The sequence below is a fragment of the Prionailurus bengalensis genome, chromosome A3 (assembly GCF_016509475.1).
Source record: "Prionailurus bengalensis isolate Pbe53 chromosome A3, Fcat_Pben_1.1_paternal_pri, whole genome shotgun sequence".
Classification (NCBI taxonomy): domain Eukaryota; kingdom Metazoa; phylum Chordata; class Mammalia; order Carnivora; family Felidae; genus Prionailurus; species Prionailurus bengalensis.
The window spans coordinates 55,566,688-55,585,479 of record NC_057354.1 but is presented as its reverse complement, the minus strand read 5'-3'; the positions used below and the strand labels follow the sequence as shown (position 1 = coordinate 55,585,479).

The 18,792-nt window shown below is 43.9% G+C and overlaps 1 long non-coding RNA gene across 3 annotated transcripts in view; it reads right to left on the bottom strand.

Annotated features, from left to right (window-relative positions):
* LOC122496676 overlaps nucleotides 1-8,594 on the bottom strand; it is a 32,094-nt gene extending 23,500 nt beyond the window's left edge. For all 3 annotated transcript variants that reach the window (XR_006300897.1, XR_006300896.1, XR_006300895.1), the window contains exons 1-4: nucleotides 7,525-8,594; nucleotides 7,130-7,437; nucleotides 5,286-5,373; nucleotides 2,873-3,008 (exon numbers count right to left, since the gene is read on the bottom strand). This is a non-coding gene — a long non-coding RNA (uncharacterized LOC122496676). The remainder of the gene's footprint in view (nucleotides 1-2,872; nucleotides 3,009-5,285; nucleotides 5,374-7,129; nucleotides 7,438-7,524) is intronic.
* Between the last annotated feature and the right edge of the window lie 10,198 nt (nucleotides 8,595-18,792).

Below are 18,792 nucleotides of genomic sequence, written 5' to 3'. Positions count from 1 at the left end.
CTCTCCTACAGCTTCAAAATCACTTTAGCCAGCACACGGTGTAGCAGAAACACTGACCCACCTGAATCTCAACCCTAGGTCTGCTATGCTCAAACCTTGGGAAAGTTCCTTTGAACTGAGCCTTAATTTCTCTATCTGTAACCTGAAGACTGCAATATCTACCTTGCAGGGTTACTGTGAACATGGCAGATAATGGATGTAGAACACCTGTCCACTGGCTTTCTTAGTCCATGGTAATCTTCCTGCAAGAAGGTGCTGGGGTCTTGGATTGGACCACGAGTAGAACGCTGCCTGCTCTATCAGGGTAGATTTCCTCCGTCTCCAGAACTGGATTTGGTTGGTTGGCTCCTTGTTCTGAGGAGGGAGGCCGGTAACAGGGCAGGTTGGCTGAGAGAGCCCTTCAAGCTCACGTGGCCAATTGGTGCTGACCTGTAGGGATCCCCAACTGACCGCAACACTGCACAAAACTGTGCCTGTTTGTGTGCCTTGACGTGGGGTGACACTGATCTCCACGATTTGAGCATACAGTAACACCACTTGCAAAGTGATTCATTCTTTGGAGCCCTTGGGGCACCTTTGGTACTAACCTACACTTCCAGGGTCATCTGTACACAAACAAGTGTCAGAAGCGCTGTGATCAACACTATGCTCAGTACAACAACAAAAAAAACATCGTGCTTGGCAAAAAATGAAATAACAAGAATCTCTGGCTACATTAAACGATGTAAGAACCAAGGAGGGAAGAACCCCATATGCCCGAGAAGACCATACCTGAAGTTCTGGGGCATTCTGTGAGCTTCCCTACGGGGGCACAAACTGAAACCTGGCCAGAGGAGGGGTGGGCGTGGCCACCAGCCACAAAGAGAAAGCTCCTCCCCTATGCCCGAGTTGAAGAAGTGGGAGGAGCTCTGCGTGGTAGGGGGGAAAAGGATAAAAACTGTCTTCAAATATTTGCAGGGAGCTATCACGTGCGAGAATGAGCCTTATTTTAATGTGCATCAAGAAGTAAACCTAGAGCCACTCGTGGAGTAGTCGCGAAGGCAGCTTTTGACCCAACTGACGGAAAGGACTTCCGTGACCGCATTTGAAGGTGACACGTGCAGCCCTGAGTGACAGTGAGCTCCAGAAGCTAATGCTATTCACGACCGGAGAATGAGTGCATGCTGACGAGATCATACCACCCGTGCCTCGTGCGCCTGTGAGGAGGGCCAAGGAGAACATTGCTTCAGATCCCCTTGTGTGCCACCTTTCAGGTGGCACCTTGGCCACACTGCTCTGGACTGTCAGCTGTTTGCTTCCCCCTGCCTCCACTCCGCAGACTTCGTCATGCGCAACCCAATGGAGCCTCTTCTTCTGTCCCCTTGGCTGGCCTCTGCCCTCCCTTCCCGGAGCTTCCCTATCACCCATGAAGCATGAGACACTCCAGCGAAACTCCACTCCCAGCCACGCTCAGCCCAGAGGTAAGACGGGGAAGTAAGGGGGTGTTAATGTCCCACGAGGAAAACCGTTCACCAATCGGTGGTTGGCACTAGCCAACAAATTCTTTTGCCATCTTCCTTCTATGAGTCCATCCTGAGACCTCATGGTTTATGCTCTGGGAGGACAGTCCCTGTATTGGGTCCCCGTGGCTGCTATAACAAATTGCCACAAATGTGATGGCTCAGAACAACAGACGTGGATTATTGCAGAAGTCTGCGGTCAGTACTGCCGAGGGGCCAGTAGAGGCTGTGCCGCTTCCAGAGGCCCTACTGGAGGGTCCCTTCCTCATGGATTCCAGCTTCCAGTGACCGCCCACATGCGATCGTTTGTGACCCCATCACTCTAACTCCTGCCTCCCTGATCACACTGCCCTCTCCTCCGTGTGTCAGATCTACCTCTGCCTGTGCCGCCATCTTATAAAGACATTTACAATCGGATTTAGGACCTACCCAGATAACCCAAGGTGATCGCTCCACCTCAGGACCCTTAGTCACATCTGCAAAGCCTTTGGCACAGTCGGTAACATTCACAGGTTCTAGGAATTAGGATACAAGACATTTCTCTGGAGGCCGATATTTAGCCTACCACCTTCCCAAGGACTGAGCAATCAGTTACGCCACACACCAAGTTGGGACCACATCAATAACACACCCTTGTATTTGTTCCTTTCGTCTCAGCCTCACCACCATTCTCCCAAACCCGTCCCATTCTGGGACTGACCTCTCCACTAAAGAGACAGCACATGAAATTCTTCCTCAAGTTCTCCTTCCTGGGGAACTCAAAGTAATACGTGTAAACCATCAGGAACATGGCACACATTAGTGGTAGTGACAGCGGCTATAGTAATATGAGAACGGTTAAGGAAATGTGACTTTTTTCCAGAGCATTGTTTAATCACTTAAAAAGAGGCTATACACTGAGGAAATGGAGGTCATCTATTCTGGTGGGATTTTACACTGTGTTGAAAGATTTATTTCCCCTCTACAAAACATTTCCACCCTAATGACAATTATTCAGGAGAACACCTGCTAAAAGATTAGAATGAGAAAAGGAAGGGCTTTCCCGCCGCAAATGGAAGAAAATTCACTCAATTACAGGGAAGTTAAATAAATTAGTTAATGCTTACAAATTTCTCACAGTTATCTGAAAAGTGTTACCTGTATCACTACTAAGACCTGCTACGAATATGTTTTTTGTGTGCTGAACCAAATTACGTTTCTTAAAATAGCAGCAGCCTGGGTCCTGGGACCATCTGAGAAGTAACATGGTTTCGTTAATGAATTACAGAAGCAGATACCAACCCCCCCCCCCCCGCCCAAATTCAGTTGTCAGGGCTGTGACTGACTTATGGGATGGGAGGGGGAGGAGAATAAGGCAGAATTTTCTACTGTACCTCTCAGAGGTCTTTGCAGGTGACAATTCTCCAATGGAAGATTCTGGAAGGTTGTTGTTGTTTTTTTTTTTTTTATGAAGCAACTTCACTGGCACCTTTGCTTCAGAGAACCATAGACTTAGGCTCGCGGATCAACCTGGAAAAAAAAAACAAAATACAAGGAGCCCACAACACTGGATATTAAGAAAATATTGGCAAATTTCCCTGTTAAAATAGCAAGTATCAAAAACAGAAACTTTCAGGGCGCCTGGGTGGCGCAGTCGGTTAAGCGTCCGACTTCAGCCAGGTCACGATCTCGCGGTCCGTGAGTTCGAGCCCCGCGTCGGGCTCTGGGCTGATGGCTCAGAGCCTGGAGCCTGTTTCCGATTCTGTGTCTCCCTCTCTCTCTGCCCCTCCCCCGTTCATGCTCTGTCTCTCTCTGTCCCAAAAATAAATAAACGTTGAAAAAAAAATTAAAAAAAAAAAAAAAAAACAGAAACTTTCAAGAATTTCACTTCTCTGACCATGACAAGGCAAACTTAGTATTTTGGTGGAAGCTGCTTCCTCTGGGCACATTTGATAATCATCATTTCAAAAATTACAGGACACATCATTGAATGAATACAATCTGAATGAAGGCTGTATTTAAACAGTGTGGTAAAATAAATCCACATGTGGCATGTTTAATTTATGTCACTTAATTGGACAATTCGTATTTGAAAATTCCTCTGATCTGGAGGCCCTTGGACTTTATATACAAAATGTTAACTTGCAAATCTTCCAAACCTAGATGGTCTGCAACCGTTAGTTGCTGGTACAATCTGCTGTCAACATTTCAGCATCTCTCTCTTTGCTTTCATGGTATATACACACACATAAATAGTACACACACGCGCACGCACGCACGCACGCACACACACCATAAAAGAACATGTCAGGCTGTTGAATGACAGGATTGCTCTTCCTTTTCCAACCCATCTACTCTTTTTGTTCTCCATATCACAACTAAGGGCCAGCCCGTTGGGCAGGACAGAGGAAATCGAGAGAAGAATCTGTATCCTTCTGGAGGATTCTCATCACAACGATTTAAGAACAAAATCATTCTGAGAGTCTTCCAACTTTTCTTTACATAGTCCTCACTCTCCCTGAAAAATTCAGCTCCTTTTCCATTCATAATAGGCTTTTAAATAACATTCAGTAGTGAATGAGTGAATGAATGAATGAATGAATGAATGAACGAAAGAACTGAGCCTTTCTGAAGCCATGGAAAGAAACATGCTGTAAAGAAGCATATGGTGGGGGCGTCTGGGAGGCTCAGTCAGTTAAGCGTCCAACTTCGGCTCAGGTCATGATCTCACGGTTCGTGGGTTCAAGCTCTGAGTTGGGCTCCACACTGATTTGAGGAACCTGCCTGGGGTTCTCTCTCTCTCTCCCTCTCTCTCCACCCCTCCCCGACTTGCACTTTCTCTGTCTCTCAAATAAAGTAAAATTTTTAAAACAGCATATGGTATGCTGTAAAGAATGGTGACTTAAATCAGGAAACCTAGCTTCCAGCTCCTCTAATGGCTTAGCACTTGACCTGGGGTAGGCTATCTGTCTTGTGTCTTCACAAGCCAAACAGAAATAACACTTACCCTGCTGTTTTCATATGTCACAAATACAGCATCTTACGGTTTAGAGACTCACATTCTCTCACTTGACCCACTCAATGACCCATTAGTGGCAAAGGGTGCCCAACTTTTGGCCTGGAGGCAGACCTCCATAATGTTCACCTCCATAAGGTCTTGAAGTAGTTAATAAAAGTGAACTCCAAGCCAGAAGTTTCAGCACCTTCTCCTCCATGTAGCAGACAAAGGAAGAGCCCAGCCGTGATCAGTGACTTGCCACTGAGACAACAATGACAGAGTCTTTTCTCAACCATGACTTCCGGCCCCAAATCTGCATCACTTCCTGCTGTCCATACGCCCAGTACCGAACACCCGTTACATCAGCACATTCCCAAAGGCCCTCAGCATTTCATCAGATGAGAGCTGCTATCCGAATGCCTATGAATACATTTGTCAGCATGGAGTAGCTATTTAGAAGATACTCAGCGAATTGGATAGACTACATCAAGAGCCAGCACCCTTTTTCTGTAAAGAACCACAGTCAATCCTTTCGGTTCTGTAGGCCATGTGGTCACTGTCGCTACTACTCCGTGTTCTAGTGCAAAAGCAGCACCAGGCAATCCGTCAACAAATGGGCGTGCCTGTGTTTCAATAAATCTTTATTTACAAAAGACAGGCAACACGTCAGCTTTAGCCCGCAGGCCTCCTTCCTTCGTTTGCCAAACTGTTGGACGACATCAACTTCCAGAACCATCTCGATGTCAAAAACGTTATTTTAAAACCTCCTTTTAGAAACGGGGTCCTGACAACCCTTGATGAACACATACATCCAGGCCACCTTTGTCCCTCTTCTTCCAGTGTCCTCTGAACAAACACCAACTGGCATGGAGCATTTATCCTTCAATTGCAGCTACTCTGTAAGACAAAGCAGGGGCAGAGATTAAAACCAGACCCCCAGTCTTTGTGCCATACCCGGCATATCAAGTGCCCCTCTTCAAATTGTACCGAGTTCACTGTCTACCTAATAGAGAAAATAGAAGCATTCTTTCACTTAATAGTCTTTTAGTAAGGGTCTGGGGGGTGGGGGACAAGGTTTACTAAAGGCCCTTATAAGATGCCGGCTGAAAGGAATAATACTCCTTGGCACCACAGAATCTTTTTCATGTGAAGCTACATGATCACTTTTCATTTTGTTTCTCAAGCACCCCATGGCACCCATCCATGTATTAGGCTAATAACTGCATGAATCTAGTTAAAAGGAACCAAGCAATTATTTTAATTAGAAGAGAACAAAAATAACACTCCTGGATTCTGTTTTAAGGGGCAAGAAGGAAGTAGTCAGGGTTCAAAAAGATCCCACAAAATATTTTTGTGAAAGGAAAAATAATTAAGGCCAAATTTAGAATGTACTTGCAATAAATGGGCCAAATAAAATGAATGGCCCCACTGTGCAACTAAAACCCATTCATATATAAGAGCCCCAGAAAGTCCATTTTTACGTGATACCATTTTGAGGGTATAGCCAATTTTGCAAAGTGAAAGTGAACGTCTAGTAGAGACTTTAATGATCCTTGTGAATCTCTTACACAATTTCTTATAGAGTTTCTGTGTAAACTCTTTTATTAATAAGAGAAAAGGGGAAGGACATTGGTCAATTTGCCTTTCAAGTAGGATTATTTTTTTTTTCATTTAAATTCTTGGAGGAAAGTGTTCAAATTTGTTTCTCTGGAAAAATCTATCTTTATAGAAAATCCTTGTTACTAATCCATTCTAGAAAAAGCGAATTCCATCATAAGAGTCTTAATCAGATGAACCGCAATCAGTCATTCAGGAAGAGATTGATATCTGCAGATTTTCCATAACCTTTGCCTTCCTGCCTCCCTTCTAGTCATGGCATTTGGACCATTTCATTCCATCTGGGGCTTCCAAAAAAAAGACGGAAAGAAACTCAAACCAGTCAACTAGTAAGTGCTGTTCCTTCTGTTTAAGTCTATATGTGTTTATTGAACACCTGCTATCATCCAACACATAGTGAGTTATAGATGTAGGAATAACTAAAATCTGGACCCAGCCTTCAGGAAGTTCAGAGTCTAATCAGAGACAGAGGCAAGGATGAAAAGGAGACCATGCAGCTCCAGCTGGGTGGGATCAAGGGTCTCTGGCCTGGGTTGATTGTTAAAGAATGGACTGCCCAGGCAAAAGACACGGACAGTCCATCCCCTGGGGCAAGATCAGCATACACAAAAGCTGGGACACAAAGAACCCTGGGGGAACACTGGGAACTGCAGCAGACAGAACTGCCGGAGTGTGAGGCAAAGACTGAAGAGGAGAAGAGAGCTGCTGGAGAGGCAAGCAACAGCCAGGTCATAGGAGAAGTCGTGTGCCATGTTCATGAACCTGGACTTCCCCTCATAGAGCAATGGAGAGCCACGGAGCAGTTTTCAACATGGACTTACAGGCCAGCTGCCCATTTTAGAGTGAGCACTTGGACGGCTGGAAAGGGGATGAAATGGACACTAGGTGCCCCACAAGTGCCATAGTCCAAGCAAGAGGTCATAAGGCCTTGAACTTGGACAATAGCAAGTAGGAATGGAGAGATGGGGTCAGGTATAAGATATACAGTTTTGAAGGAGATTAAAATTTAAAAAAAAAACCCTCCATGGAACAGTACCTGAAGGGGCCAAAAGCAGATGAAATTGGCTTTGAAGGTTCTCGGTGGGAGCAGATGTTTTATCTGAATGTTGGTCATATGTCCAAAAAGCTTCTCATCTCATAGGCCCTCCTTTAAACCCAGGATGAGCTGTGATCGTGGGTTCTAAGATTGAGATGGAATAACAGATTTCGGCCCTGGGCACATGAGCAGGCTGTCAGTGCCCACAGAAAACTCCCAGAAGATAGTGGAACCTCCATTTTCTTCCCCAGGCAAACTCACACAAAACCAGTCTCCTGCCGCAAGTCTAAGTTAACATCTACAGAAGCCTGGAATGAAAGAACATTGTGGTGAATACTTACTGTGCTGGTTATTTTTATGCATCAACTTGACATGGCTAAGAGATGCCCAGATACCTGGTAAAACATTACTTCTGGATGTGTCTGTGAGGATGTTTCTGGAAGAGACTAGCGTTGCAACCAGTAGATGAGTAAAGAAGGTCACCCTCACCAGTAGGCATCATCCAATCCACTGAGGGCCTGAATAGAACAGAAAGGCAGAGGAAGGGTGAATTTTCTCCTTGCCTCAGCTGGGACATCCACCTTCTCCTGCCCTTGGGCATCAGAGCTTCTGGTTCTTAAGCCTTCAGAATCCAACTAGAACTTACACAATTGCCCTCCACACACATCCATGTGATTCTCAGGCCTTCAGACTTGGGCTGAGTTACATGATCAGCTTTCCCGGTTCTCCAGCTTGCAGACAGTAGATTGTGGGACTTCTTGGCCTCTGTAACTGTGCTGTCAATTCCTATAATAAACACACACACACACACACACACACACACACACACACACTGGCTCTGTTTCTCTGGAGAACCTAATGATATACTTAAGACAAACTACATATATTTTAAATAACTATATTAGATTAGACTTATTTATGTTTTAATTTTTTTAAAGAATATACAGAGGACGCCTCTCCAACTCGTTTTATGAACCAGCTATCGATAATGCACCTGACAAGGGTATTACAGTAAAGGAAAATTACAGGTAAATTTCAGGCATACTCATTGTTGGAAAAATTATCAAAACACGCTGCCAATACTTCAAATAAATAATATATCATAAGTACATTGGCTTTAGTCCAGAAATGCAAAATGGGATTAACATTCAAAAATTTATTAAATAATTCACATTCTAAAAGCATAAAGGGGGGAGGAGGAAGTCATATGATCATTCTATAAATAAGCGAGTACTTAATTTATGACAAACAGATTGCTTCAGAGTACTGGGCAACGAAGTCTTTTTCATTAATGGTACAGAGTAAGTAGATATCATGGAGGAAAAAACAAATTTGATCCCAACCTCACGCCATAGGCAAAAATCAATGCCATGTGGATTATAAATCTAAACATGGAAGGTAAAACAATAAAGCTTCCAGAAGACAGTATAAAAGGATATTTTCATGGCCTTCAGATAAACAAAGCTCTCTTAAATAAGACATAGACAGCACTAACTATAAAGGAAAATATTGCAAAAATTAAACTACATTAAAATTAAAATCTTCTGTCCATCCAAAGATACCATAAAAAGAGTGAAAAATCGGGGCGCCTGGGTGGCGCAGTCGGTTAAGCGTCCGACTTCAGCCAGGTCACGATCTCGCGGTCCGTGAGTTCGAGCCCCGCGTCAGGCTCTGGGCTGATGGCTCGGAGCCTGGAGCCTGTTTCCGATTCTGTGTCTCCCTCTCTCTCTGCCCCTCCCCCGTTCATGCTCTGTCTCTCTCTGTCCGAAAAATAAATAAACGTTGAAAAAAAAATTAAAAAAAAAAAAAGAGTGAAAAATCAAACTCAGGGTGGTATAAGATATTTGCAATATATATGAATAAAAAAGGATCACATCCAGAATATATAAGTATCTCCTACAAAACAGTAAGAAAAGATGAAAAACACAGGACACCTGGGTGGCTCAGTCGGTTAAGTGTCTGACTTTGGCTCAGGTTATTATCTTTTGGTTCATGAGTTCTAGCCCAGCGTCTCTGGCTCTGTGCTGACAGCTCGGAGTCCGGAGCCTGCTTCAGATTCTGTGTTTCCCTCTCTCCCTGCACCCCCCCCAACAACTCACACTCTGTGTCTCTCTCTCAAAAATAAACACTGAAAAAAAAAGAAAAGATGAACATCGCAATGGAAAAATTACCAAGACCCTTGAAAAGCCCGTTCACAAAATATCCAAATGGCCAGTGTACATGAAAAGATACTCAACTTATTAATAATCTGGGAAATCAAATTAAAACCATAATGAGATTCAAGTACATACCACCAGAATGACCAAAATCAAAAAGAGGAAGAATACCAAATGTTAATAAGGATTAGAGCAGCGGATCTCTCGCCCACTGCTGGTGGGAGTGGAAACTGATACAACCTCTTTGGAAAACGGACATCATTAAAGCTGAGCATAGTCATGCCCTACTACTTAGTAACTTCCCCCTTAGTCTATCTACCCAAAGAAAACACACGCACACCCATCAAAGACGTGCATGAAGAAGCTTACAGTAGCACTCTCTGAGAGAGCCAAAAACGGAAAACAACCAAAATGATCATCAAGGCTGAAATGGGTATTGATACAATCGAAGGAAATGAAACAAGGAAAATAGGATTGCACCCAGCAACACAGATACAGCCCATAAATACACCTGAAGTTGAAAAACAAAAACAAAACACAAATCTGTGGTGTTAGACATAAGAAGAGCGGTTATCTTTAAGGAGGAAAGGGGAGTCCCATCCTAGGGGCCATCGGACACGGTGGCTGTATATTCTCTTTCTTGTCCTGCAAGGTGATTACGGGATGTGTTCTCTCCAGGATAGCATATTGGGTCCCATGTTCCTGCTCTGTGTAATCTTCCATACATGGAACCCCAAGAAAACTTCCCCAAAACATTTCAAATATTGATTTCCATTCCTTCGGTGAAGTAAATGGAAGCACTAAATATTATCGAACATCTTTATTAAAATCAATCAGTGGCTTGTTCTCACCTATGGTCAGTGTATTCTCCAGATGTCAGTTACAGAGCAGAAAATAAGAATCACACCTAGCTGGACTAGGAAGGAGAGAATGCCTTCTCCTTGAGGGAAAATGAATAAAACTGGGTCCCTTCGCAGTTTAGCTAAGAGGTAAGTGATGTGTAAGAAGAAGAAAAAAAAAAAGTTAAAGGTCCAACGTAGAAAATAAAGACTTAATGAAGGTGCTCCTGGAGGCTCATACAATTCTAGCCTTATATAAAGCGGGATTAAAAGGTAACAAATTTAGGCTGGCTACAAGGAAATGTGTTCTTATGAAATGTGTAATTAACCTGCAGCCAATGGTTTTAAGAAAATCCCATTCCTCCTTCAAAAAAAAAAGAAAAGAAAAAAACACAAAGATTAGCTATTTATAGCAGCCAAACCAGCATCCGCAGTTACACTGCCTAATATTGTATTACAAAGACTCCCCTGCTTCCAGGCAAAAACCGATAGCCAGCTGGGGTCAGGAAGAAAATTTCCCCTTTGGTGTAGTATTTCACAGCTCTGTTATCGAATATTGGACAATTCGCGGGCCTGCGAAGGTATTCGCACCCCCGTTTGGGGCGCCTGGCCCTGGGATCCACGATACTGCATGGAAACAGCCTATTGTTTTAATTCTGGATGGCAACACCTGTAGAGCTGTATTTAGGCAACACCTTGCGTTTCCAAAAGGTAAACACAATGAACATAATCAAAATTGGCCCAACACTACTGTTTTCACATCAACAATCTATAAATATATGGAAGAACTCAATATACGTGTGAAATAAACAGAACAGGCATACCTACACCGAGGTAATTCAGAAGACAGCTCTATAATTTAGCAGCTTGGATTTCAATTGTTGCATTTTTAGGTGCGAAAAACACAGATATTATTCATCAAAGTGATTGTCCTGCGCACTTGTATACCTTATATAATTTATTTTTTCAGGGCTTTTTACTTCAAAGAACTCACTAGCTAATGACATTTCAGACTTAAGAAATTTTTCTGATAGCACGTTGGAATTCCCTCAGGGACAGGATTGTGAATAAGTGGATTTTTTTAAAGATCATTAACAGATATTACAAACCAATTCAAACGGAGCATTTTCTTTGCAAATTACCTTTAACTTTTAAAGCCATTGGAAAAAAAAAAGACAGTGAGTGATTTAATTTACTTAACCTGTCTGCGAATTGCAGCTTGGTGCTGTACCGGCGACTGCATTTGCAACCAAAAAATATCTCTAACTATCTCTAATAGAGATATTTTTCTAAATTATCGCACTCGATGAGTGATATCTCAAAAGACAGTAATGTTTTTTTTTTTTTTTCATTTAGCAAGTTTCCCTGGAATTGGGAATTTTATTTTATTGATATGCCTAAAGTAAAAACAGAGCCCTGCACTGTCTATATCTGTTGCTTAATTAAAACTCTCTGGTAATTAGCAGGTTTATCGTTTCCTGAGTGAGTGGATGGTGGTGCTTTGGTGGTAGATTGTGGGTTTTGGGGGGGAAGGGCTGGCCTTTTTATTTAATGATCAAACCGTAGTTTCTGGGCTAAAGAGCTAATATTTGGGGTGAGAAGCACCTTTATTCTCCACGTATATCAGGTCTGATGCTTCCTTGCATCAACACCCCGTTGTGTATGTTTTCCATTCAAAGAGCTCCCGGGGACTTCAAAGGGAGTTGCCTGCAAGAACGGTCTACGTGGGAGTCCTGAAAGGCTCCAGAACAGGCCAAGAGCAGGGAGAAACCTTGCCAAGACTAGCTCACGCTGGAGCCCCCAAACCATGTCACAAAATTAAAGGATCTCCCCTGCCTACGCCATCCCACAGCGCACGTGGGAAATGTCCCCAGGCTTGCCAAGCACTGTGCTGGCTTCTCGGGCTACTACTTATAAATATTTGATGAGCAGCGCTCCATTTATAAGAAAGTATGTTAATAAGAATATTCTTTGAAATTGGAGTCCAATGCAGGCTTTAAAAAGGCTCATTGTTGGAGGTACTACAGATTTCCTTCTTTTCCCTTTTAAAGTGCAAAGTCAGCTTACCACAAACCAAACAAACAAACAAGAAAAAAAAAAAACCCTCACATCCTTTCGGATGTCCCATCAACGACAACAAAAAATGGGTAAGACTCTACAGGATGTTCTATTTGGGGAAGGCTTGGTCAAATGTGGGGGGATGAAGGAACATAGAAACCAGTATTTCTTGAGTGTCTTTTGTGTGCCAGATGTTTAAATTCTCCCCTTTGAGTCCACACCGATATATTAGGAGGTAAATGGTATTACGTCCATTTTAAAGATGGAAAATGGCCTCACAGAGAACCTACAGGGTGTCTATTCCAAAGCCCCACATCGGTAAGTGCAGAGCTGGTCTGGAAACCAGATCCACCTGACCTCAAAGCCCGTGTTTGTTCTCTCCCTCCTGCTAGCTCCCGGGTGCCTGCTGGTTTCACAGGGATATGGCCCCGTCTTTTGTCACTTCGCTGGGATGGTTTCCTCATCTGGAGGAAATAAATCTAAATGGGAGTGATTTTTCATGTAACAGAAGTCAAAACCATAGCTTAAAAATAAAATAAAATAGAAAAAAAATAGAATATAAAATAGAATAGAATAGATAAAATAAAAAATAAAATAAAATAAAATAAAATAAAATAAAATAAAATAAAATAAAAGACATTTTCTGACCCTGGAGCATCAATCCGTTTATTTATTTTGCAGTCACTCAGCAAATCTTTACACATGCCGAGTTGAAACTTAATGTTGCATTATTATGTCAGATTTCTAAGCACGCTTGACCTTGCCTTTGTACTGAGGATGAAATCAAACATCCAGATATGGCCCACATATAGGACCAGGCGCGACCTGATACCTGCTGGCCTCTCAAACCTCATCCTGACCAGCTCCCCACACTTGCTGCTCTCCAGACACACACCCAACAGGCTGAGCTCGAGTCCCACCTCCTGGATACCCTTTCTGCCAGCTACTACTCACCTGCGGGCCCCTTCTCTTCATTCCTGACTCGCTTTAAAGCATCCTCTCCTCAGGAAGACGTCCCATTACCTCCGGATCCAAAACAGGCCAGTCCTGATCTTCCCACCCTTTTTGGTTTCCTTCGGAGCAATCTTTCTCTCTGCTCGGTCCATGGTGTACCATCCGTCCATCTCCCCAACTCCAGTGTAGCTCCAGAAAGTCAGAGATCAGCTCCATCTTGTTCCCCTCCTCTGTCCCCAGATCACAGGACAGTGGAACATGAAAGACGTAGGAAACAGGATTGCCTTAAAGCAGCTTTCCCTGATGTAAAAACAAAAAGTCCCAGTCAGAGACTTCATTTCATGGCGGCAGTGGCAGCCCTTGAACTCAAGTTCTCATTTTTCCTCCTGCCCCAAGCTCAAGTTCTTTCTCCTGCAACGAATCCGTGCCTCCTCCCTGCCAGGTGGCGATGCTCACCTGATCTGGAAAGGCGGCCTATGTTTACTCCCAGCCTGGAAAGGTCTCACCTGTTGGCTAGAGTCCTGCCTGCCAAGAAGGCACGGCTACCCCTGTCATCTAAGTGTGACGTGCCAATGAGCCCAGCACTCTGTGGGGCCCAGGTGTGACGGTCAGGGACTTCCAGGGGTTCCTCTGTCCGAGTTAGCAGGGACTCGGGTGACAGCCCGCTCCGCTGCCTAACAAATCCCCACCCATGCTGCAGTGACAGGGCCAGGCCACACGCACAGCAGACGTCTTTTTAGTCTCAACAATTTTTTTTTCTTTACCCGATCATTTACAGATTAGAGAATTAATACGCATTTGTTGGAACAAGTGAAGCAACACCTAAAAACGTGAATAAAAGCAAAGATAATTCACCCTCCCTGTCTCCCCTCATTACCACTCTCTGGAGATGACCGTGGGCATGCATGTATATGCCTATAACTATGTATTTTATATATGCGGTAAAATATATATACATCATATATATAGTAATATGCATACTATATGTATAGTATATGTATTGCATATTACTCTATACACATACACACTATATATAGTTATATATACCAGGTATATAACATATTAACATATTTATAATTATATATATGACATATTTATTTTAATTAATTTATTGTTTAGTGTTTTATTTATTCTTGAGAGAGAGAGAGAGACAGAGCATGAGCGAGGGAGGGGCAGAGACAGAGCGGGACACAGAATCCGAAGCAGGCTCCAGGCTCCGAGCTGTCAGCACAGAGTCCGACTCGGGGCTGGAACTCACAAACGGTGAGATCATGACCTGAGCAGAGGTCGGTCGCCCAACCGACTGAGCCACCCAGGCGCCCCATAGGACATATATTTATATATATTATTTTACATAACTGCGGTAATATACATGCTGGGCAATTTTAGTGCAGTATTTTACCTTTAATTACCACTTATTTCTGTCGTTCCCTTTCCCAGATGTGGTTACTCCCGGGACTTACAGGAAAGCACAGGTGTGCACCCACCAGAAGATGACACCTGTGGGCAGTGGCACCGGCTGCCCTTTGTGTTCTAAACACACCTGGCCTGGTCACGCTGGACTGGAGATGAGCCTTCAGAAAAGTGGCACTGCTGATGTTTTCTCTCTTCCGTGGCTGGTTTAGGGACATCTGAGGAGATGCCTGCACCCCAGTCCCCAGGGAGACCGCGGAGCACCCCCGGGGCACGATCTCTATCGTCTCCTATAGCTCCCGGGCCCATCTTGCTCCCTTTTGTTTCTAATTGGCTCCCATGTGGAGCTGCCGGTCCCTGTCTTATCTCTGACCTTGTCTATTCCCAGTGACCTTCTCAGGGTAACAGATCTTCAGGCCAGGTCTTCTTTCCCTTTCTTCACAGGTGTCCCTCCCTGCCCTCTCCTCTGGCAGAGCTCACGCAGGCCTTCATTGGTACCCATTTACTCAGCCCATTTGTCGGCAGGTACCATTCCCTCTGACCCTCACCCTTCCGGGTCACCAACCTGATCAACATATCTCTGTATCGCTTTGTAGGTTTTAAGCTTATTCGAATAGATTGCTTCAACTAATTCTTACAATAACCCTGTGAAACAGAGAGCAGTAAGTCTACTGGCTCCCAAAACACATAGCTCTTCAAAGATGTCAACAGTCAACTTGCAAAGCAGGCATTAAAATGGCCACATGAAAAAATACTCGGTTCCACTACTAATAAAGGAGATGCCAAGTATACGAACATGGATATCTTTTGCCTGTGAATCAGCAAACACATAAAAGAAAGATAATACCGTTCAAGTTCAAGGGAGCAAAGTGGCTGTTTGCTAGATTGTTGCAGGCGGGAGTTCATATCGGTGCTACCTCTCTGACCCATAACTTGCCAACACATAGTGAATTAGAAAACCACGGAACCATGCAATTCCTCCTGTAGGAATTCATCCCAAGGAAATAAACAAAACTGTGTAGAAAGTTTAAGCGACAAGGAGATTTTAATATGTGACTGATTAAGCTGAAGTCCAGTCATGCAATAAAGTGCTCCAAAAAAAATTAAAGATAACAAGCGGAAGAGTGTATAATATCAATATATAATATCATGCAAAGATTTTTATAGGAGTAAAAAAAAGATTACACAATAATACGTATTGTCTGAGTCCCGTATAGATGACAGATACGCATACAGATGTAAATATCATGCACCCCAAAATGTCAAGAAAGGCTACTGATATTTATTCTCTGTTTTCTAATTTCTTTCCCGTCAGCGCGTATAATTTTGTAAAGAGAAAAATAAAATGATAACATTTAAGAAACTGCCCCTGTTCAGGTGGAATCCATTGCATAACTGAATATTCAACAAATACTTATTGAACTTCTAAATACAAAGCAATCTGCTAAGTGATAAGGGTGCAGTGGTTAAAAAATTTTTTTAATTAAAAAAAAAAAAAAAGGAGGTGGTCCCTTGCCTAGAGAAGCATATTCTTGGAAAATGGGAGAAAGCCAGTAAAGCCTGCTGGTTTCAACGGGGGAATGCCACCAGGCACAGCTGGAGCTCCTTACGCATTATTCTTCCCTAAACCCAAGAAATGGCCTCGGAAGATATCAATGCACCCAGTCAGGCTTGGGAGAGATTTAGCCTTGGAAATGGACCTGGATCTGAAAAAGTGGTTTCTGGGAGTGGAAAATGGAGAGAAAGCAAGAGAGTGAGAGCCACCCCTGCTCTTCAAGCTCTTAGCTACTGTGTCTCCTGCCAGCCTGAGACAAAAGGCTGGAGTGGCCTGTCTGTGGAAGAAATGGTCCCATGGGTTGCATGACTACAGACCTTAATGGGGAGGCCCAGAATGATCCGTCTTTTAAAGAAAGGATTAGTGAGGGGCGCCTGGGTGGCGCAGTCGGTTGAGCGTCCGACTTCAGCCAGGTCACGATCTCACGGTCCGTGAGTTCGAGCCCCGAGTCAGGCTCTGGGCTGATGGCTCAGAGCCTGGAGCCTGTTTCCGATTCTGTGTCTCCCTCTCTCTCTGCCCCTCCCCTGCTCATGCTCTGTCTCTCTCTGTCCCAAAAATAAATAAAAGTTGAAAAAAAAAAATTTTTTTTAATAAAAAAAAAAATGATTAGTGAAAACTCAACAAAATTCCCCTCAAGTGTCCCTCGAAGTCTGCTCCTCTCAGTCTGTCCCCACAGACGCCCCCTGGCATCCAGCTTCCTACTGTTCCTAGATGACACTCCCCCTTTAACTTTGTAGGATTGGAGCCACCTACACATACCAAACCTGTTTCCCAGCCCGAAAGCCTTCCATAGTCTGCAAAAAAAAGTCTTTGCAGCCTCTAGGGTGCCATTTTGTTACCCCATGGGATCACTGTCATACTCAAGGCATCTGCTTTGAGTTGTTGTTTTTCCCACAAATGATGAAAAATCTGTGTTGATTCTTCCCCAGAAGGCCACTTGTAAGCAGTGTTCATTTAGAGACCTGGCTGGGGTTCAGAGGGGGACCATGGTGAAGGGAACCAGCCCTCCTGAGGACTAAACCCGTGATCTCATTAGCACAGGGTTCTAATCAACCGAGCCACTAGGCACATACCTCATTGAAGGCAGTAATTTGCTAAATGTTAATTCTTAGATTAACTACAGATGAGTAGAGTTCCACGGGGGGAAAAATGAGAGAGAATTTGTTAATTCGTGAAAGGAAATTTGGGTCATCAGTAAATGATTCCTTTGGTTAGTTTTAAGATACAATCCCAACGTCAGAAGATGTTACTCATTGGGATCTACACCGCCATGATTTTTTTTTTTTTTATCAATATCTTGATCAGGAGAACTTCAAGGAAAAAGCAAATGGAGTCGCTTCTGCACTTGCAAAAAAACGCACACAACGGTTTCCACATAGATCTCTCCATTGTTCCTTTTTCTTTCTTTTTTTTTTTCAACGTTTATTTATTTTTGGGACAGAGAGAGACAGAGCATGAACGGGGGAGGGGCAGAGAGAGAGAGGGAGACACAGAATCGGAAACAGGCTCCAGGCTCTGAGCCATCAGCCCAGAGCCCGACGCGGGGCTCGAACTCCCGGACCGCGAGATCGTGACCTGGCTGAAGTCGGACGCTCAACCGACTGCGCCACCCAGGCGCCCCCATTGTTCCTTTTTCAAACTCAGGCACAAATGTTAGGTGGAAACATGAAGGAAAGGTTTCCATATATCCGAGGCAGAGACGGTCCTCCTGGAAAGGCTGGACCCCACTACCTTTGCCCCCCTAGAACTCTAATTCCTGTGGAGAAAAGACCCTCCCTCTGTGGGGAAGAGAGCCCCCAACCCACAGCCCTGTCTCAAGGCATGCTGTAATCCACCCCATTTTGCCCTCTCATCCCCCAGCCTCCTCCCTGAGGAGGCAGTTTTACAAATAGCAAATATGGTTTGGAACAAAGTTTTGACACTGACTCGGTATCCTGTGCTCATATTACATTTCTATGAATATTCCACCGACTTTTCAACTCTGAAGAACAAAGTTTCCGCTCTCAGGCTACATTTAGCATTCAGGCCATTTCAACTTCAGCTGCTCCCACCCTGACAGCGATCTTTGAAACTGATATGGCCCTGAAAGAAGCCAGAATAACTTTTAAAAATTATTAATAATAATAGGCTAGGTTCCCAGTCTTTGTAATCTTGTGGAAGAACCTCTGTGAGAAAGCACAGTGGGAATTGAATTGAATGTGTGCCCACGCTAGCTTTTCCATGGAAAAGCCTGCTTGCAAATGCATGGTTGTTTTGCAGGAGAATTTCTATGAACTGGAAGGGGATGGGAAAAACGCAGCCCCGCTTTTGCATTTGTCACCTTTTGCCCCAGGAGCTTTAGGACCATCTTTAAACACCCAGGTCTCTGTCATTGTAAGACAAGCCCCACAACGTCTGGTGGAGAAAGCAAGCCGGCACGTACCAGGAGAACCCCAGCTCTGCCTCATGCCAGCTAGGGGCTGGTGGGAAAGTTAGGTATCCGCTCTGAGAGGTCAATTTCCTCACCTGTAAAATGACGATAATTATGGTTACTACCAAACGGTAACTGTCTCCACAAGAAATAAGGGACATAAAATTCTTTAGTCTATTGCCTGGAACACAGTAACTACTGATGGAAGCTTACCTATTGCGGCTACTATCTTGCCTCTTGAGCAAACACGACTATCTCAGTGTGATATGTCTGCATTC